Source organism: Ambystoma mexicanum, chromosome 1q (assembly GCF_040938575.1).
Source record: "Ambystoma mexicanum isolate Mex_15411 chromosome 1q, UKY_AmexF1_1, whole genome shotgun sequence".
NCBI lineage: Eukaryota > Metazoa > Chordata > Amphibia > Caudata > Ambystomatidae > Ambystoma > Ambystoma mexicanum.
In genome coordinates this window covers 766,984,062-767,005,702 of record NC_090922.1, presented here as the reverse complement: position 1 = coordinate 767,005,702, position 21,641 = coordinate 766,984,062, and positions in this window count along the sequence as shown.

The following is a 21,641-nucleotide window of genomic DNA, read 5'->3' as shown; positions in this document are numbered from 1 at the left end:
AAGGCAACGTGGTAGTAAGAAGGAGAGAGGACAGACTGGCGGTCTGCACCAATCACCCTGCAAGGAAATAACGCTTCCTGTGGGACACATTTGGACTCCCGAGTTGAGGTGGAGACCGGGCCCGGGGACTTGCTTTTGGGCCAGGGCCAGTGAACAACTTCAAAAGTAACTGGGGCGGCTGAGTAAGTGATGGAGAGACTGCACACACCACTGAGGGGCAGTGAGGGACGCAGGCAGTCTGTGCAGTGGAGTGAGTGGGTAACTGGACAAGTATCAGCAGTGTGAGCCCCACCACGACAACATGGCCAAAGAAAAAGGCAAAAAGCAACCCAGCAAAGTAAAATTGATAAATACAAAGTGAACGGCCAAGCAGCTGTGCAGGCTGGTGCATTGAATGTCCCTAACATTGGAGCCCAGGACCGAGCCATCTCACTCAAGTACATCATGGGGGTCATTGCAGAATCCTGGTCCTCAGTAGATGAAAGGATTGATGGCCTCTCCTCAGAAGTCACCTTTCTGTGGCAGTACTTTCGTAAACTCTCCTTGCGAGTAAGGGAGGTGGAGCAGAGAATATCTGATACGGAAGATGCAGTGAAGAAAATGGAGAAGCAACAAGCAGTGGTGGCATAGAAGCTTAGAAACCTGGGAAACCGAGCAGTGGATAGCGAAGGGAGGTTGAGATGAAACAATCTCCACATTCTGGGACTACCGGAAAAAAGCAGAACGGCCTTGCATGGAACTTTTCCTGGAGCAATGGCTCACAGACCTCATGGCGCAGAAGAAGCTTTCCAATTTTTTCTGTACAGAAAGAGCTCACAGAGTACCCACTGGCAGGCCCGTCCCGGGAGCCAACTCGCGTACTGTGATTGCAAGGCTCCTGAACTATCGGGATAGGGACGCACTCTTGCAGACGGCCAGGGCCACTGGTCCAATCACATTTACTGGCTCCCAAACTGTTTTCTTCCCAGACTACACTAAGGAAGTTCAGCGGGCACGACAACCATTTGACTCCCACCAAGAGGAAGCTGCTCTCTAGTGTCATAAAGTACAACTCTTCTTCCCCTCGCAACTAAAAGTCTATTATGGGATGAAGGCGCTCCTCGGCACAGGAAGCGTGGGAGTGGTACGAGACCATTGGTCAATCAGTGCCGGCCCAGAAAGCATAGGAGACGCAGCAATCGCTGCACGAAGGTGTAACGTACCCGCCCCACTTTATTCGCAGGACTCGCAGATTTCAGAAGAAAAGGGTAACTCCCCGGAATGGGCAGAGGACGGATGACTTTCTCTGGATGGATGGTGCACGACAAGACTTAGTGGACAGAAACGCTCTTGGAGACAGATGGCCTTCAGCAAAGTTGGCCTTTGAACTGCGGATTGCCTTGGCAAGTGCCCTTTTGGGGGTTTTCGTTTGTGGTTTCAGAGTGCTTCACTCATGTTTGAGTTACTTAGCCTGTGCAAGGTCCGCACAGACAGGGGGCGACAGGTGCTTCAGTTATGGGGGAAGTGCGGGGTGGGGGTCTATGAGGAAATTGCTTGTTCTAGTTGAGTTAAGGATGGTACACATTGAATGGAAAGAATGATTGAGGCTTCATTCTGGGTCCACAAAGGTGCATGGGGGTACCAGGGGCATATGGTTAGCAGTGAGAATTCCACATGATAAAGGGGTCACGCTTTTAACGTGGAATATTAATCGTCCCAGTATAGGCTAGTCCTTCAGGTTCTCAATAGGCACTCGTCAGATTTCGCCTTTCTCACTGAGATGCACTTGGCAGGGGTGCACTGCAGGTTCTTTGCAAGATGTATTACAGGGCCGCCTACCATGCAGGTTTTGCCAAGCGGTCGTGAGGTGCTATGATTCTAGTGCACAAGTGGATGCCTTTTTCCCTCATGGAGCCATGATTGGAACGCAGGGGAAGGTTAGTACTAATCCGAGGAGAACTGTGGGGGGCCTTATCGGGTATTGTGGCGGTGAACACGCCTCCTCCGTATACACCGGAGCTGCTCAGTGAGGTTCAGAATTTAATTGTGCTGGTGCAGGCAGATATATGGGTGCTAGGAGGAGACTTTAAAGATGTCATGGACACCGGCTGGACAGGACTCAGGTGGGCAGCAGGAACCCAGAGGTGCCTACCAAATTGGGTGCGTTTTCCATGGGTTGGATGGATGCTTGGAGGAGTTTGCACAAAGGTGAAAAGGGGTTTTCGTTTCTCCCAGGGGTTCACTCCTCCATGTGAACGCTGGATTACTTCTTTATTCCGCAGGGGGACAGCCATAGAATACTATCCGCTATGTTTCTGGCTAGAGGATCTCAGACCATTTGCCACTGTTCATGGAACTAAAGAGTGGGCGTGTAGCGTCGCCACCCACGTGGAGGCTAACCTCGTATTACTTGGGTTTCCCTGAATTCTCAGAGGCTTTACTGAAAACTGCTCAGGAATATTTCCCTATTAACAAGGGCTCCGTGGACAGCCCTGTAGTAGTCTGGGAGGGTTTCAAGACTGTCCTCCAGGGGGTGGCTATTTCTTAGGTGGTGGCATGGCATAAGCGACGCACCCTGGCGGTGAGGGAAGCAGAGCGGGCAGTGGAGGAGGCTGAGGCTAAATTTGCCAACTCTGGAATCAAAGCGGGACTCCTGCAGCTGCAGACAGCACAGGTACCGGTTAAAACAGTGGCATTAGATAGCGCAAAACTGGCACACTGGCACAGAAGGAGCCAGATCTATAGAGTGTGGGATAAGGCTGGAAAGATGCTTGCGTGGCTGGAAAGAAGGGAGCAGGGTAGCAACCACGTGCAGATCCTACAGACTGACATGGGGGAGGTGCTCACAGAGGTTGCAGAGATTGCACACACATTTGCAACATACTATGAGGCCTTATATTGCGCTTTGGTGTGGCAACCCCGGGGTGATAGACCAAGGGTGATTGATCCAGCATTCTTGGCACAGTTAACGGCACAACAGAGAGCGTACCTGGAGGCTGATATATCTGAGGAGGAGATAGCTGCAGCTATATCCCAGCTCCAATCCAGGAAGTCCCCGGGATTGAATGGCTTCCCAGTAGAGGTCTAGAAGAGATTAAGGGAGGCGGTGGTGGGACCGATGCATCAATTATTCCAGCAAAGCAAGCAGGAGGATATATTGCCTGAGGATTTAAGGGGACCGCATATAGTAGTGCTTTCTAAACCGGGTAAACCACCAGAACACTGTGCCTCCTACAGGCCAATCTCGCTCATAAATGGGGAGGCAAACGTTTTAGCGAGGATCCTAGCTAATCGCCTATTGGGGGTCATCGGACACCTGGTTCACCCAGACCAATGTGGGTTTCTACCAGCTGAATCTACCCACATGAACATTCACAGGGTGCATATGGCCATGGACCAAGCCTCCACTATTTTGGACCCTCTATCCTTACTATCTGTCGATTTTGAGAAGACATTTGACTCAGTGTATTGAGACTCGTTGTGGGACACAATGCTGTGCATGGGCTTCATGGAGAACTACCTAAATTGGGTATGCTTGTTATATAATTCACCAAGGGCAGAAGTATGGGTTAATGGTATCTCCTCAGGAATATTTCCCCTGAGGTGCGGGACGAGGCAGGGATGTCCCCTCTCTCGTTTACTCTTCACGCTGGCAGTGGAGCCACTAGCAGTGGAGCTAACATCCAGCCCGGACTGGGTAGGTTTTAGATGGCCATGAGGAGGGGAAGAACGGGTCACCCTTTATGCGGATGACATGCTTCTTTACATGGGCGATCCACCCGGCTCATGCCATACAGTAACATACATCCTGCAGGAAAACGAGGGATTCAGCGGACTCAAGGTCAACTGGCAGAAGTCGGTTTTGTTTCCCATACAAGGTGGGGCTAGAGCAATTCTCCAGGCTTTGCCGTTCCAGGTATCGACAACAGGATTCAAATATGTGGGGATTCACTTGAGTAGCCACCTCTCAAACATCCTCAGGCTGAACTTGCACTCGATAGTGGAGTAGTTTAGGCTCACAACCACCTACTGGCAGACCCTTCCACTGAACTTGCTGGGCAAGGCTGCCATTGTTAAAATGATCTTCTTGCCCAAGTTCTTGCACGTGTTGCAAAATGTCCCACTTCCGATTTCTGGGCTGGTCTTTCGGAAGATCAAGGGGGTCCTTGGGGAGCTCCTGTGGGGGGGGCAAATGAGCGTGCATAGCCCTCCTAACTCTGCAGCGATCTGTTTGGGATGGGGATAGGTCTGCTGTGCTTGCAATGGTACTATTGGGCAGCCCAATTGGGTGTGGTGAACGATTGGTTGCACAGGGACCCTGGCCTACCGCACCTCATAGTGGAACGGAGCAGGATGCTGGATGGCAGGGAGGTCTCTGATACAAGTGCTAAATCGGAGGGAAAGGGGAGGGTTGGCCCTTGCTCGCATGACGAGGCATGTGCGGCAGGTATGAGTTGAGGTGCTCAGGCATATGGGGTTTCAGGGGGGGCAACCCACTTTGAGTCAACCTCTTTGGAATAACTCACACCTCCCGGAACTTCTCAGGATGGGTCACTTCAAGAATTGGGCGAATGGTGTAAGATCGCAATTCACAGACCTGCAGGAGATACTGCAGAGCTCCCCCTTAGAGACCAATCTACTCTCTGCCCGAATAAACACTAAGGTTACCTCGACCTTGTATCAAGTGGTGTCTGCTTTTGAGACCCAGGAATTATCCCATCTGAAGGGTTAATGGGAGAGGGATGTGGGCACATTGAATCCCGAAGAGTGGGCGGAGGCCTTGATGTCCCCTAGGGAAATCGGCATATCAGCCAGGTTGCGCCTCATGCAATGTAAGATTCTGCACTGGGTCTACTGCCCCGGCACAATGTTGTACAAATGGGGGAGGATCAAAAATGATGAATGTGTGTGGTGCGGGAGAGCTGGAGGCACGTTCTTCCATATAATGTGGGAGTGTACACAGGTGCAGCTCTTCTAGGAAAAGTGTATTGACAGCAGTATTGGGATTTGATGTCCCCAGAGCCTCGAAATGTGTGCTGTTGGGCATATGGGGGGAGGTGGGGTTCACTAAATATGAGAAACTGTTTCTGTCTGTTAACCTGGGGAAGATCAGAAAAGTAATTGCGTCAGTGTGGGGGGCACCAGAACGGCCCCGAACTGGCCGGTGGGCAGCGGAGATGGACATGTGTATGGCACTGGAAAGAAGTGTGTATAACGCTCTGGGTTGTCCGGAGAAATTTGTGTAAGTCTGGGGCAAATCGGAAGGGGGTGGTAGAGTGGGTCTTTGTGGGTGGGGAGCAGAAGCAGAAATGAGGGTCGGTCCTTTGGGGTTCAAAGTAACACGCTTGGTCATGTCATTTCTTTGGCTGCCTTCCCAATGCTATGTCGAGCAATGTGTTTGCTTAGTTATGTTGCATCAAAATCAATCAAATGTAACATTAAAAAAATGGGACACTTCAGAAGATGGGAGGAATGTGGGATTCTTGTCCTAGCTGATGTGGTGCACGAGGAACGGCTTATGCCATTTGGGACAGTGCAAGATGCACATGGACTGCCGGGCAGAGAGCAACTGGCTCACGCAATGGTATCCCAGTTCCCTTCCCTGGAAGAGATTCCTAAATGCTCACCCCTTGAAGCCAATTTCTTCCACGAACCGTTACCAAGGTAACCTCCACCCTATATCAAGCACTAACTATGGGACCATGGTGGGACCAAGGAGCTGACCAGGCTCAGGCATAGATGGGAACGGGGTTTTGGGTCAGTGGATCCTGAGGAATGGGTAGAGGCGCTCATGTTTCCACAAGAGGTTGGGATATCTACCAGGCTATGACTTATTCAATACAAGATGCTAAACTGTGTATATTGCTCTCGAATTCGATATTACTATCAAATGGTCATGGTTCAACCGGGGTAAAGCAGACAATGGCATCTGTCAAAAGTGTGGGAGAGCGGGGTGCACCTTCTTCCACATGCTATGGGAATACAAGCAAATTCAGGTTGTGTGGGGGGGATGTATTCGTAAACTGACCAAACTTCTGGGTGTTCAGGTGCCTTATGACCTGAAATTAGCAGCGCTTGCGATTTGGGGAGAAGCAGGGTTCACGAAGTACAAAAAGGTGTTTTTGTCTGTAACAGTAGGGATGACAAAGAGGCTTATTGCTGCGATGTGGGGCTTGGCGGATCGCCCATGGGTCGGTCGTTGAACTGCTGAGGTGGACAGGTGTATGTCCCGGGAGAGATGGGTTTACAATGCAAGGGGTAAGACCCAAAAATGTCAAAAAGGTATGGGGGAGGGAGAGGATACAGGGGTATTATTTTTGGCTTTCACCTCGTATTCTGCAAGATGATGGACTGGTACTCATTAGGGTCTTTTCTCTGTTGCAACATTACTGATTTTCAAGATATTCCTTTGATGATGTCTAACCAAACAATGGCATATGTTTTTCTGTTATGTTACTATTTTAAACAATAAAAAGGTCAACTTAAAAAGAAGACTTTAGCAATGCTATTAGAGGGGTGAGTTTAAATAATTGTCAAATGTTACGTCCCTTTGAGCCCCGTTTGCAAAAGCCCCTGTTTCCTGTTTGCGTTTATACAAAGGAAAACTTTTCAAGCAGAAATTTAGGCAACACTGATTGTGGGTCATGCATCGCCTGTAATGTTTCTAAATATACCATCTCATTTCAGCGTTGTTACGGAGAATTATATGCAGTACCCTTTGGGAACACCACACACAATTAGGACTACAAGTGACAGTACAAATTCAAATTTGGTACAAACCTGTACTACACAGTAAAGTAGTAGCGATGGCTGAGCAGCCAGACTTATCTCAAGAGTAAATTGAGATAGTTAGACAAAGGACAGCAATTACTATGATTCAAACAAACACTGACTCAAGGTTTCTGAGTAAAAGACATTTATTTACACATCAGTTATTAAACATTTCACTATTATCAAGCAGTTTAAAAATCACAATCCTAATACACTACATCACACCCAATAGATTCTGGACAGGTTGGGCTCAAAATGAAGTGTGAGCAAAATGGCACTCCAGTAATTTAAAAGGGAGGGAAAGACCAAGTTAGACAGAAGTTGGGCAGCACCAACAAGTAAGTAAGCAGGGCAATCTAGAAAAAGGATCTACAGTGAGGATATCAAATCAAGAGGCAAAGGGCCAAAGTCTTTGCAGAGGATCACACAGTTCAGGGTAGTTAGCGGTTAAGTATTTACCAAGAGTTCAGAACGAAGTTGGTCGGACAAAAAGTTAATTTAAAAAATAGAGAAGGGAGGGGTTTCCAAGATGGCCGTGATGAGCTGAACATAGCGGCCACCGAGCTCCCGTATGGAGGCCTTCCATTCTGTATCAAGGTCGACTCGGCCCTCCCCAGGCAGTAGTCCCTCGCGGATATAGAGCTCGGGCACCGGTGTGTCTCTTCGGTAACGAGTCGGAAGCGCCTCAGAGGTGGGATTGGGGAGCAACGGACCCCGGGAGCGGATTGCTGACTGTGCTGCAGCCGAGCACCTACTGCTGATCTCCTCGCTGTCCGGCTGCCGCTCGACTGATTGCACGGCACCCAGGCGCCAGATCGCCCATTGGTGGCTGCCCCTCTGTGGCGCTCCTCTGTTTGTTTCCCCGGCCCCTGTGTGTGGGGGGGGGGCGGGTGCCCTGTGCCCGCGGCGGGGAGTGGAGTCTGCCGTGGGGAGCTCGGCTCCAATGGGCGCGAAGGCTGCGTCCCGGCGTTTTTATTTATTTGTTTATTTACCGCTCTGGGGCCCGTGCGCCCCGGCTGCCTGTGTGCCTGAGGAGCCCGCCCCGTTTCGTCTGCGGGAGGTGGCTGAAGCGCCATTTGTTTGTTTTGGGCGGCCACCTGTCCGGACTCCGGTGGAGGACCCCGGCTGACGCCATCAGGAGGATTACCCCATCAATACGCAGTGCGGATTGAGACACTGGCTCTATAACCCTGATCTGGTCTCCACTCGAGGACGACGTGCGGGAGCCTACTTTGGCTCTCTGAAGCTCCAGCACATTAGGTCCCAGTCTACAGGATCTAGTCACTACGGATAAGCTGAGAAGCACTCTCACTGTCTGGTCCTCAAGTCTGCCTAATTGGCTATTTGTTTGTGTATCGCAATCCTGGCGGATTCTGAGAGTCATAGTCTGAGCCCGGCGCTAGCGGGTCTCTTTCCTACACTGCATCTTTTATCCACAGTATTGAGCCCATTCTGCCCTCAGAGGAGTGCTCTGGTGCGCATAGGACGGTAGGAGCGCCCCTAGTGCAGGGGAACTGAGGAGTTTGAGTGCCGTCCTCGCCGCCCTACCCTCCTGGCATCATGTCTAAAAATAAACCTAAGGATCTGCAGTCTCTTCAGAGGTCCCAGAAGAAAGTTCAGGAGAATGTGTTGACTAAAATATGGGCCAAGGACTTTGATGACACACAGGCATCACTTGCTAATGGCTCCTCCTCTGGCGGGGCCTCAGCGGACCTGCCCTTTTCAGCACCCCAACTACCGGTTACTCAGCCTGCGTTGGAGCTCCTGCTGGCAGACATGCTTGAGAAGATTACCGCGGCTGGCCAAAAACAGATGGATGTTCTTAGGGAGGACCTGGCAGAGGGCCTCCAGGAGATCAAAAGGGACATCAGTAAGATTGAAGAGAGGGTAGATACCAATGAGAGGGTGATTCAGGACCTAGCCGAAGATGCAAGGAAGGCGGACTCCCTCCTGGAAACATTGGCTACGGCCATGCATAATTTGGAGTTCCAGGTGGAGGACTTGGAGAACAGGTCCAGGTGCTCAAACATCCGCATTAAATCTCTCCCAGAGGACCCTCAAGAGCTAGACCTACCTCAAATTGTGAAGGGCATATTTGCGGACCTCTTGGAGTTGTCTGGATCTGACGATGTCACCTTTGACAGGATACACAGAGTGGGCCCCAAGCATGCAGACCCAGGTGCGAGTCCCAGGGATGGCCTTGTGGCCATGCATAGCTACTCTGTGAAGGAGCGGATTCTTACAGCAGCACGTAAAGCCGGCCGCCTAACGTACAATGGGGTGGAGATAGCGTTGTACCAGGACCTGGCGCAAGCGACTCTGATCAAGCGACGAAGAATGGGTCCAGTTTTATCTCATCTAAGAGCCCAGGGCATCCGTTATAGGTGGTTGCATCCCTTTGGTTTGGCGTTTGACTGGGAAGGGAAGCTGCAGCTGATCACCACGTGTGAGCAGGGTCTCGCCCTGTTGGGTGTGCAGGAGGAAGCCCCGCTATCAGCTACTCCGCCCCCATCCCAGGCATCTACCCGTAGACGGTGGGAATGGTCTACGGTCAGATCCAGGAAATCGAAGAAAAACGCTAACAGACCGCGTCTGTGGGTCCGCCCCCGGGGAACGTGCAGCGGCTACAGTCTTGATGGAGCATGCTTGGGTGCAGGGTTCTGAGCGGGTTTTGTCTGATGGTGCCTTAGTTGGAAGCCTGGGGAGGGCATAGATGCAGGAAGTATGACTTGTGAAGGCCTGGTTCATCAGCAGCGTTTGTGTTGGCTGGGGGGGAGGGAAGGGGACCCGCATCTTGGAAAGGGAATGGGTGATCCCGCATTGAGACTGTTGGGGGGCAATGCATGTGGCGATTCTCGAGGTCAGATTCGAGGGGGGCTGAGGCCAATTGTCCCACTTTGTCAGAGGGAAGGGGTGGGAAGAGGGGTGGGGTGGGGGGGGGGGAGTCCAGTGCTTCAATTGTTATTTGGAGGCTTGTGCTAACCCACCAGAGAGGGGGATTTGATGGGGGAGTATGGTGGGGGGGTTACCCATCCTGAGTGGGAGACCTGGTATTTTTTCTGTTAGGGTATCATGCCTAATCAACCGGTACTGAGGATGTTCTCCCTTAATGTGAATGGCCTAATTCCCCATTCAAACGCAAGAAGGTGGAGAGTTACATTAGGCGCGATCGACCAGACATTATCACGCTCCAAGAGCCGCACATCCGCACAGCAGATCGAGCTAGGATCAGGATCTGGGGCTACTCCAGGTTACTACAAGCCACTCAAGCCGTAAAGAGAGCCGGGGTCCTGATGGCCCTTAGAGATGGGTTTGAGTTGCATGTAGCGGGGGAGATGGCTGATGACCAGGGGAGACTGTTAGCGGTATCCTTGGTGGGGGACGAGGGTCCTCTCACGCTAGCAACAATATATGCCCCGAACGCGGCACAAGACTGTTTCCTCCAAGCCTCACTGGCTAAGCTAGAGAAGTTCGCCAAGTCCCCCATTATTCTTACGAGTGATTTTAACATAGCTTGGGATCCAGCGAGTGATAGATCGGCGGGAGCGGCGGGAGTTTTGGGGAGACCTAGGATTGATTATGTGTGGCTGTCGGCTAACCTGCTGGGGAGAGCTTTAGATATTTCTTTGGGTGTCACTACTCTGTCTGACCATGCTCCCCTGACCTTGTCCCTGGTAGCCAAGGATAGACCCTAGGGGCTGTGGAAATGGCGTTACCCTATTGCTTTATTTAAGGACGAGGTTTTGATACACGAGTTGGAGGAGGAAATGGGTCGTTTTTGTTGCTGAGAACACCATAGGGGATACTTCCCTTCAAGTTAGGTGGGACCCATTCAAGGCAACCATTAGAGGGGCGATAATAGCGATTAAGGCGAGAAGGGACAGGGAGCTGAGAATGGAGGAGGCGCGTCTTGAGGAGGCCCTTACGGGGATAACTGCTAAATTGGGGACACACCAGACCCAGGCCACTAAAAGGGAGTATAGGGTAGTCCGGGCCCAGTGGGATCTGATTCAGTCACGAGCGGCGGAAAGGAGCTTGTTGCACCTTAGGCAGAAATTCTATATTAAGGCTAATAAGGCTGATCGAATGCTCTCGAGAATGCTAAGAAAAGAGCTGAAGGAGAGGTCAATATTAAGAATTAAAGTGGGGGATGGCTCCACTAGCACTAACAACAAGGTAATTTTCGGGGAATTTACCCACTTTTACTCCGCCCTGTATGCATCCGACACTCAGGCGCAGTCGCTCCAATACAATTATTTAGACAAGGTCACTCTTCCTTGCATTTCGCAAGAAGAAACCGAAGCGTTGGAAGGTCCCATTACGGAAGACGAGGTCAGGGATGCAATTAGGGCGCTTCCCAATCTGAAGTCACCGGGACCGGATGGCTTTGAAACACAGTTCTACAAGCGACATAGGGAATTTTTTGCTCCCATTTTAGCCTCGCTCTTCAATCAGATAGGACAGGACAGCGCGCTCACTAGAACTATGGAGGAGGCAAAAGTAGTCCTTATCCACAAAAAAGGCAAGGATCCCATCGATTGCGCCTCCTATCGACCTATAGCTCTAATTAATGTGGACTCGAAAATGTATTCTAAGATCTTGGCTAGGAGACTAGACCACCTTGTTCCTGGTCTGATTCACCCAGACCAATCGGGTTTTGTAAGAGGTAGGCAGACCTCCGATAATGTTATGAGGCTGACCCACCTAATAGAAAAGGCTCACAAGAGGGGGGTCCCCGCTCTCCTGATGGCTATTGACGCAGAAAAGGCGTTTGATCGGGTCGAGTGGGGATTCCTCTTTGCTTCAATGCTTAAGATGGGTTTTGGCCCCAAATTCATGGACAGGATCAGAGCTAACTACAGGAATCCGACCCTTAGATTGGCAGTTAATGGGCAGCTCTCAGACCCGGTGTATGTTGAACGAGGCACCAGACAGGGGTGTCCTCTCTCCCCAATTTTGTATGCCCTCCATTTGGAGCCGTTTCTAGAAGCGGTGCGTTCCAATCCCCTTATAACCAGTCTCCCCTTCACCGGAGAAGAGCACAAGATCACAGCTTTTGCTGATGATCTGATTCTGTCGTTGACTTCTCCGAGTGCGGCCATTCCGGCTGTGGAGCTCGAATTGGAGCAGTTTGGTAGAGTGGCGGGCCTGAAAATAAATCCTTCTAAAACGGAGATTCTAAGCCTCAAGTTCCGACCTCAGTGTCGCGTTCGTTACAGGCCTCCTCCCCCTATAGGTAGGTGGACCATTCAATTACTTATCTGGGGATTAAACTGACCGCAAGAGTGGATCAATTGTATCGGGCAAATTATCCCCCCCTCTTGGAGGAGCTAAAGGGCAAGATGATAGATTGGGGCCCGTTGGCGGTTTCCTGGCTAGGGCGTATCAACACCTTAAAAATGTCTGTCCTTCCTAAACTCCTCTATTGTTTTGCCACCCTTCCGGTGCACGTTCCCCCTGCCTTCTTCAGGTCCTTAAATAAGTTAGTCAGCAAATTTGTGCGGGCCAATAGGTCCCCCAGGGTAGCTGCCAAGGTGATGAGAACCCCCACAGTGCAGGGAGGCTTGGGTCTCCAGGACTTTAGAGTATATTTCAGGGCGGCTCAGCTGAAGGTCCTTCGGGACTGGCAAAAAAACAACCGATCGAGGGTACGGAGGTCCATTGACAGGGCGGTTCTGGGGGAGGATCTGGAAGTGGTCTTGTGGAAACCGAAGCAATACAGGCCACGCCGACTGTACTGTAGCGATCTCCTGGCCTTGGTGGCCAGGACCTGGGATGAGGCGGTGCAGCAGGCCCACATAACGACATACCCATCCCCCTTCAGTCCCTTATACTCCAATCCGCAGTTCACCCCGGGATTCATTTCAGTGTTTTCCGGGGCTTTCAGCAGGGGGGATGTAGATTGCTTCGTGATATGTTTGGGGGAGGACAGTTAAAGCAGTTTGAGCAGTGCAAATCGGATTTTGGGGTGGGTGAAAGCGAGACGTTTCGTTATTGCCAACTTCGCATTGGCTTAGTCATCCCACTGTGAAGCAGGCGGTGACCCGACAGTTGACCCCTTTTGAATCGTATCTCAACAGGGATTCGGGGATAGGCACTTGATTTCAGCCCTATATCGTCATATGAAGCTAGGAGAAAACCCTCCACCCTGGGCATACATGGAAAAATGGGAGCAAGCTACTGGGTCTTCGATCGAGGATAGCGATTTGGTTTGTCTGTGGAAGCAGATACCTAGGTTAATGAATAAGGGAAATGTGGCTTAAACTGCTCACCCAGTGGCTGCTCACCCAGTGGCATCTCATCCCCGTCAAACCTCATAGAATGTTCCCGGGTGTCTCCCCTCTTTGTTGGAGGCAGTGTGGGGCAGTGGGCTTGTGGGAACATATATGGTGGGGTTGCCCGCATATTGAGAATTACTGGGCGGGGATTGGGCTCCCGATAAACCAAGTTTTGGGTTTGAGTCTTAGGAGAACTGGGGGCCTTGAGTTACTGGGTCTGGGGGGTTCACTGGCCTCCATCAAATCTAGGGCAGGCCGTAAACTCTATGTAATAATGATGATGGTGGGGGCTTCGGTACTGGCGCGCAGATGGAAAGCAAAGGCTTCTCTGTTGTCTTATTTAATGGATGGACCAAGACAGCGTTGGTTCCCCGAAAGCATGAGACTTTTGGGGATAATAACGGATGAACCTGCCGAGGCGGACTAGTAATGGAGTGTTCTCCGGGGGGGGGGTTGGCTCAGCTTCTAGAATCTAAACAGGGTTGGGGGGCCTCCTCTGACAGGGTGGTGCCTTTGTTTTAGCACTGTACTTCTTGAGTTTTGGGGAAGGGAGGGAGGGGTGGTATTTGGGGGTTCCGCGGTTCTTTGTTGATCATGTTGTTTTCTCTTCATTTTGTTTGAAATGCCAATAAAAATTAAAGGAAAAAAAAAAAAAGAATAGAGAAGGACAAGCCCTCGGATTGGTGAAAGATTTCACACACTTTCACTGCGGCTGGACGAAACAAACAACCGGGTTAGCACAGTACCTTTAAAGGAGAAGAATGCTGTAGCTGAGGCAGACGTTCCTGGCAGGTCCTGCAGACTCACGGTTCCTGAAGCGACTGTCGGACTGACTGGAGGGTCCCGCACTGCCCAAGGAAGAAACCAGCAGCGGAGCAAAGCGACGAATAAAAGGTACGCTCCTTAAAACCCAAGCAGGGTCCGTTCCACCTGGCTATCCGGTTCACTCTAGCTGTGCACAGCAAATTCGACCGGAGGAGGGAGCCCTGGCTTGCAGTTTGGCTAACTGGTTGTTCCCACCAGCTCAAGGGGAGAAGATTCCTTGCAATTCTTCTCTGTCGTCGAAGTTTGGAGATTCGGACCCGCAGCAGGGCTTCACCGAGAGGGTCAGTAGTGGTAGAGGTCCTCTTCGGTTCTCTCGATCCAGTGGCGACTCTGCCTTCTCAGTCCCAGAGACCTGCTTTTTATGCAGTTTTCCCCCATTCACACAGCCTGGCTGTCACTCACACAGCAGGGTGGCTGTGCCGCCGGGACAGTCACCACAGCCAATAATACCAGAGTGCGACAATAGTCTCCAAGGAGACCCTGTGCAGGGAGTCTCAAACCCCTCCCTCACATCCTGTCCCCCTCAGACATTCAGGCACCTAAGGAGGGCTTCTGTGCAGAAGCCCGCCAAAGGTCGGCGAACAAAGGAATCAAACCTGGTTTGGCGTGCAGAGAAAAACACGAGAAAGACTTTTACAAAAAGAAATGGTGAATAAACCCAGCCGGAACCGTATAAAAGTAAATATGGTCCAGCGGGTTTAAGGTCGAGGCTACTAAGATAGCCCAAAACAATACCAAGGCTATATAAAATAATCACGGTAGGAAAAATAGGGTAGTTACCACTGCCACCAGCCAAATCTTACTGAAAAGGGAGCGAAACAATGTTCCATGAGAAACAGACAAAAAGGGATAAATATTAACCCTTTACAGAACTCTATCTAAGATAGTTTGTACTGGGTCTGTGAGTTTAAAACGACTAATAAAGTCAATGGCAACTTAACATGTTCCGGTAGACAGTAGTCAGCCTGAGGGACTCAGTAGGTAAGGGAAATTAGCCATTCTGGAGAATTCTCCCTAACTCTCGCCCCACCCCCGAGACTAAGTGACAGGAGGATTTAATCCACTCCTGGATGAATCTCTTCAATCTAGTCGGTTAGAAACATCCTAGTGAGACCAATAGCATTTTGGTGGTGACATCCTGCTCTGTGCAAAATGGTGAAATCAAACCCTAGCAGGTAGATTGACCATCTTGGAAGTTTTGGGTTCTCCCCTTTCGTTTGCATTAACCATCTCATGGGTTGGTGGACTGTTTGACTCACAAAAGTAGATCCATACAAGTATGGTCTAAACGTCTTCAAAGACCACACAATGGGAAAACATTCACGCTCTATGGTTGCCCACCTTGTTTCTGGTTCCTTTAGTTTCCTACTGATGAAGCAAATAGGGTGCTCCCTACCTTTCTCATCCAGTTGACTAAGGATTGCACCTATACCCCTATACCTGTTTTGGATGCCTCTGTCTGCACAATGAAGGGTTGGTGATAATCAGGAGCTCTTAGGACTGGAGCTTGACAAAGGGCTTTCTTCGTGCTTTCAAAGGCTTAAGTGCACTCCTCATTCCATCTAACCTTTTTAGGGAATTTTGGAGAGGAGATTACATTCAAGGGGGAAGCTATGGTTCCATAGTTCTCTATGAAATGCCTTTAGTACCCAGTGAGACCTAGGAAGGCTCTCGCTTGGATTTGAGTAGTAGGGGTGGCCCAGTTTTGTACAGCTTGCACTTTGCTAGACAATGGCCTTATTTCACCACCTCCTACCTCATAACCAAGGTAGGCCACTTAACTCTGACCAATTTGGCATTTACTTGCCTTAATGGTCAGATGGGCCTGTTCCAGAGCCTGCAAAACATATCCTAGGTGGTCAACATGTTCTTTCCAAGTAGGGCTGAACACTGCAATGTCATCCAAGTATGCCATGCAGAAGTCCTCCATCCCATTCAGAACCTGATTAACCCTCCTTTGGAATGTAGCAGGTGCATTCTTTAATCCAAAAGGCATAACCTTAAACTGGTATAAGCCACCTGAGAATGCAGTTTTCTCCTTGGCATGGTTAGTCAGGGCTATTTGCCAAAAGCCTGACGTGAGATCAAATGTGCTGAGGAACTTGGCTGAGCCAAGTCTATCCACCAGCTCATCTGTCCTTGGCAAAGGATGGGCATCAGTCTTAGTGACTGCATTTAGAGCTCTATAGTCCACACAGAATCTGAACTCCTTGGATCCTGCTTTGGTACTAACACAACTGGGCTAGACCATGGACTAGTAGAGGGCTCTATTACCCCGAGATCAAGCATCTTGTTGACCTCTCCTTTGATGTGGGTTCTGACATTTTTTGACATCATGTAGCCTCTGCTTTTGACAGGTAAACAGTCACCAGTATTGATATCATGCTGGCCCAAAGGGGTCAAGCCTGGTGCTAGAGAAAACAGAGGGGCAAATTGATTTAACAAAACGTTGCACTGTTGCTCAGGTGTCAGATTAGAAGAGAGATTAACTCCTTCTATTTTCTCATCTAAAGGTTTGCCTCTGAGGAGGTCAGGTAGAGGTTCACTCTCCTCCTCCTCTGAGCTGAAGCTAGAAGCAAAGCTCCCAGTTCTGGTCTCGAGACATAAGCTTTTAGACGGTTTGTGTGAAAGACTCTAGGAGCCTCCTTAGGATTGCCTAAGTCCACCTCTCCAAGTTTTCCCACAACCTTGAAGGGTCCCATCCATTTGTCCTGCAAGGCCCTCTGCCTTGTTGTGAACATAACAAGAACTAGCTGGTCTTGAGCGAGCTGTCATGGTGCATGCTCCAAAACACTTGGAGCTGGCAGGCCTTTCCCAGTCACTGACACCCATCAGGGTTTATAAAACCCTGAAGGGTAGTCCAAGGACTTCCTGGACTCAGTCCTTGTGCCATTGGCGCCAGGCTCATGGTTTTCCATCTGGTAATGCACTACATGGGACTACATGCAGCCCAGCCAAAGGAAGCTGAATCATCTGGCTTATCTTGGGTGTGGCTGTGGGACTACTTTACCTGTGATTGCAGAATGAGGCAGGAGGGACTATTTTATTGGAACTACTTACAAGGCTATTTAAGCCACACCCTGCCGACAGAACACGCTTTGTGTTATTCTGCACTCTTGCAGCGTAACGCTCACTGTGTCTGCTCAGCACCAGTACCTGAACACCAGCAGCCACGCCCGTTCTGGAACTTCCATCCATCGGAACCTGAGAACAGATGAAGAGCAGAGAGAAACAGGAATTAATACAGAGTTTTCAACCTTACCTGAAGAATTCCATCCGAGCGGCCGCTCCTTCAGCTGTTCTTCAGTTTGCCGCACCTGCAGAAAAGAAAGCATCTGCTAGAACAGCTGATACTCACCCAGAGACCGCTCCCCTTGGGATTTCACTGCAGCGGTTCATCCGATCGCCGCTCCGAAGCCATACTGCACCTGCAGGAATGAAAAGAACACAGCAGGTTAGTCGCGCACGGAAAGAAACCATTATAGAGACTCACGAACGCTCAAACTTCCCGCATAGAACCTGCTCAGCGTTGAAGGACGAGTCAAATCTTCATTACATTTAAGCAGCTATTCCAAGCATCTATTGGTATAAAGACTTACCTGCTGAGTCAAGCAATTCAAGACTCCACTACACCCCCACAGGATCAGTGAAGGAACTAGATCCAGGGAGAGACTGTCACATTGCGCCCCTGCGAGAGACCGCAGGACGGAGAGTCTACCACTAAACAAACCAAGGTGAGGCTGAAGCAGAAAGGGGGCATTAGGAGGTTGCGGGAGGTGGGAACTCAACCCCGCTCCTCACGGTGCTAACATCCTATTTCGACCTTGTAGGCAAAAGCATTCGGGGAAGTGACAGGGAAGGAGAAGTCACTTGCAAGTCTCCTCATCCAGCCGTGTAACGCCAGGGCAGACATCATTCCTGCATCTTTGAGCGACGCCCCCGAGGAGACTAGGTGAGCGTTACAGAACGCGAAGCCTTCATAAGAACCTCCACCTGGGCGTCATGGAAACCTCAGAGACTGACCAGTTAGCCCAGCTTTTGGGGGAATTTAGGGCTGAGGTGCATTCAGCCAGGCAAGAAACCAATGCCTTAAGGAGAGAGTTGATTGTAACAAAGGATCGAACAGACGATCTCGCCAGACAGTTGCTACAATCTCAGGCGGGGCAAACCTCGCTAACTGGAGCGAGTTCCACGGTCCCAGCTTCACCAAGCAATCCAGTACAGGTGGTCCTTCCATGAGCCGTACCTTTAGCACCCCAGAACGTTTTGCAGGGGATTCAAAAAGGTATGCAGTTTTCATGAATCAGTGCCGTCTGCACTTCCTATGTAGGCCTGGGGCCTTTCCGAATGACCAGTCAAAGGTGGCCGTTGTGCTGTCATATCTCACTGGCAGTGCTGCAGACTGGTCGGTACCTCTAGTCAATCGGGACAACCCCATTTTGCGAGACTTCTAGAGGTTCCAACTGGACATGGAAAAGTTGTTTGCCTGGCGCTCTCAAGGGGAGGCATTAGATAATGAACTCCTGTCTCTGCGTCAAGGGAATCAAGATCTGTTAAAGTACATCGCAACCTTCAATAGGTTGGTAGTGGAAACTGGTTGGCCGGAGGACAAAATAACAGCGTTGTTTCATTGTGGTTTGAGAAGCGAGTAAAAAGACGTTTTAGCTCAAGTGGTCAATCCACCCAGAGACTGTGCCGAATACATATACTTGGTGTTCCGGCTTGCTCATAGGTTGCAGAACCGTAAGGCTGATCGAGCTAGAATGGATTCTTGGGTATTTGTGCATCCAAAGGAAAATGTTTCCAAGACTACTGACGTTTCCGAACCCATGCAGATTGGAGGGGTGCAAGGACCGCTATCCAAGGCTGAAAGGGACAAGAGAAGGCAGCAACAGCTGTGCTTGTTGCGGAACAGCCGGTCACTTCCTCCGTGAGTGTCCAGTGAAACCACCCAAGAAGACAGTAGGGGTTGCCGGCAAGACCGAGGCAGAACCAGTTCCGGAAAGCTTCCGCGCCCGACAAGCGTAGAGGTCCGCTTGTCGAGCGAAAAGAAGGACTCCCAGACCTCGCACCTAGAGTTTAACAAATCCGCTACCCCAAGTATACCAAGACTATCAAGACGTCTTCCAGAAGGATCAAGCCAACATTCTTCCCCCCCATAGACCATATGACTGCCAGATCGACCTCATACCAGGAGCTCAGATTCCTTGTGGCCGGATCTATGCACTCACCGAGCCTGAAAATCTGCATTTAAGAAAGTATCTGGACCAGTACCTGGCAAATGGTTTTATTCAGCCGCCCAAGTCCCCAGCGGCATCACCCTTATTCTTCCTGCCTAAAAAGGAAGGAGACCTTAGGACTTGTGTCGACTACCGCGCATTGAACCAAATCACTGTTAAAAACCGTTACCCCTTACCTTTGATTCCTGAACTATTGGACCAAGTTAAAATGATGCACAGATTTATACCAAGTTAGACCTCCGAGGAGCGTACCACCTATTACGAATCAAGAAAGGAGATGAATGGAAGACCGCTTTCCGTACTAAATATGGGCTATTTGAATACCAGGTAATGCCTTTCCGCCTGTGTAACGCCCCAGCGGCGTTTCAATATTTTATGAATGACGTCCTGCGAGAGTTGATCAATGTCTGTCTTGTGGTATACATCAACGACATTCTGGTATACTCCTCTTCTGAACAAGAACATGTAAAACATGTCCGTGCTGTTCTGGACAAACTTCGGCAAAACAAACTATATGCTAAACTAGAAAAATGCTTCTTCCATGTTACGGAGGTCGAGTTCCTTGGGTTTGTCTTAACCCCTCGTGGTGTACGTATGGATTCGCGGAAAGTTGATGCCATCCTCAACTGGCCTTCTCCAACCTCAATCAAAGGAGTTCAGAGTATGCTGGGATTTACGAATTTCTATCGTCGCTTCATTCCCGGTTTCTCGCACCTTGTGCACCCCATTACCTCTTTTCTGTGAAAGAATAAACGTTTCCAATGGTCAGAAGAGGCGGAAAAGGCTTTCCAAAATGTAAAACAAAAATTCATCTCAGCTCCAATTTTGAAGCATCCTCGTCCAGATCTCCCGTATGTGGTTGAGACCGATGCTTCCAGCTTGGCAAAGGGAGCGGTCCTTTCTCAAAGAGATCCTGAAACTGGCCAACTACACCCGGTGGCCTTTTGGTCACGGAAATTCACAGCACCAGAAATGAACTACGTCATAACAGACAAGGAACTTTTAGCCATCAAGGCGGCTTTCAAAGCTTGGCGGCATTACCTTCTAGTAGCAAGGAATACCATCACAGTAATGACTGATCATCGCAATCTCCAATACCTAAAGTTGGCGAAGGCACAATCATCTCGCCAACTTCGATGGGTGTTATTTTTTGCTGAATTCGATTTTGTAATTACTTACCGGCCTGGTTGTCGAAATGTAAAAGCGGATGCCCTGTCCCGTATAGGAGTAGATGATGCACACGCATGTCCAGACCATGTACCCATCAGCCCTGGAGGAAGAATCCTGGGAATTACTACGTCGCTAACTTTAGAGCACATTCACGAAGAAATAACACGTCTCATGGGCACCAGCACTTTGCAAGATTGGCCAACTAAAAGCCCGCACCACTCAGTCTCAAACCATTTGCCTTACTTTCAGGGACGTCTCTATCTACCCAGCAAGGAACTTCAGAACAAGGTCATCTCAAATTACCACGAATCTCTGGTAGAAAGTCACCCTGGAATTGCTAAAACTGAAGCCAAAGTCAAAAGACACTTTTGGTGGCCAACCTGGCGTAAGGACATCAAGCAATTTGTATTATCATGTGGAATTTGTGCACAAAACAAAGCCCAAAAAAAGAGATCACCCAGTGTACTGCAACCCCTGGATATTTCGCCTACACCTTGGCATACATTGTCTCTTGATTTCATCACAGACCTCCCTCCTTACAATGGATTCAACACCATTTTAGTGGTAGTAGATTTATTTTCCAAAATGGCCCACTTCATTCCTCTAAAAGGTTTACCCTCAGCTTCAATCCTAGCCAAGGAATTCCTTGAACAGATAGTCCGAATACACAGATTTCCTTACATCCTGATTTCAGACCAAGGCACTCAATTCATCTCACGTTTCTGAAGAAAATGTTGCGAGTTAGCTCAAATCGATGTAAGACTTTCTATGAGCCACCATCCACAAACCGATGGTCAGACCGAGAGGACCAACCAGACTTTGGAGCAATACCTAAGATGCATGTTACACCAAACAGAAGGCAGTTGGAAAGATATTTTGTGGATAACAGAGTATGCTTATAACAATTCCTTACACTCCTGCACTGGGCAAAGTCCTTTTTACACAATATATGGAATGCACCCACGACCCTCCAATCTTGATCCACCTCAATCTCTGGAAATGCCAGCCGTAAGCAGCTTACATACTGCCATCACTCAAGCCTTTAAACAAGCGACTGATCATCTGAGGCAAGCTAAGGAAAGGTACAAGAAATCAGCAGACGCACATAGAAGTGAAGCTCCGAAGTATCAAGTAGGAGATGAAGTCTGGCTGGCCTCAAAGCACATACCAGTGAAAGGAACTCATAGCTTCAACCCCAGATACTTGGGTCCGTGCATAATAAAGGCCATCATTAATCTGGTAGCAGTAAAATTGGACCTACGCCCACACATGAGGATTCATCCCGTGTTTCACGTCTCACTTCTGAAACCAGTGCAACCAGGGACCAGCATACAAAAACCACCCAAACCGGTTATGGTCGACGGAGAACCTGAATTTG